Raw genomic sequence first — 762 nt, 5'->3', positions numbered from 1 at the left:
CCACAATGCCCGGCTATTTTTTGGTTGCAGCTGTCATTGTTGTTTGGCAGGTCCGGGCTGGATTCGAACCCGCCACCTTAGCCACTTGAGCCACAAGTGGCTGGCACCTTAGCCACTTGAGCCACAGGCGCCAAGCTGCCAATGCCATTCTTAATCACTGCTACCAATGGAATAATTGGTAAAAAAAAGAAAAAGACTGGTCTAGTGAAAGCAATTTTTCTTTTGAGATGGGGTCTCACTCTGTCACCCAGGCAGAAGAGCAGTGGCACAGTCATAGTTCACTACAGCCTTGAATTACAGGGCTCAAGCAATTCTTCTGCCTCAAATAGCTAAGACTACAGATATGAGCCACCATGCCCAGTCAAATGCAATTTAAGCAGCACATCAGCACTAAACTCTAGCAAAACTTCAAAGTTATAGATCCAGATTTGTAATTGGTTCTCAGCAGTACTCAAGTAACTAGGTTTTTCTGAACTTGTTTTCAAAAGGCAGTTTACAGTTCTGGATAATGCTTTGTAAATTGAGTGTACTGGGGTACTTAAGAGAAGACGACAGAATAAAAAAATAAAGGAGAGTTTAGTAGCATAATTAACAATAATAGCATTTTTTTTTGAGACAGAGTCTCAAGCTGTCGCCCTCAGTAGAGTGCTGTTTTGTCACAGCTCACAGCAACCTCAAACTCTTGGGCTCAAGTGATTCTCTTGCCTCACCCTCCCAAGTAGCTGGGGCTACAGGGCCCCGCGCCCCCCCCCCCCCCCCCCC

The sequence above is a fragment of the Otolemur garnettii genome, unplaced genomic scaffold (genome assembly GCF_000181295.1).
Source record: "Otolemur garnettii isolate 467f Iridium unplaced genomic scaffold, OtoGar3 scaffold00511, whole genome shotgun sequence".
NCBI classification, from domain to species: domain Eukaryota; kingdom Metazoa; phylum Chordata; class Mammalia; order Primates; family Galagidae; genus Otolemur; species Otolemur garnettii.
This window is presented reverse-complemented; position numbering follows the sequence as displayed.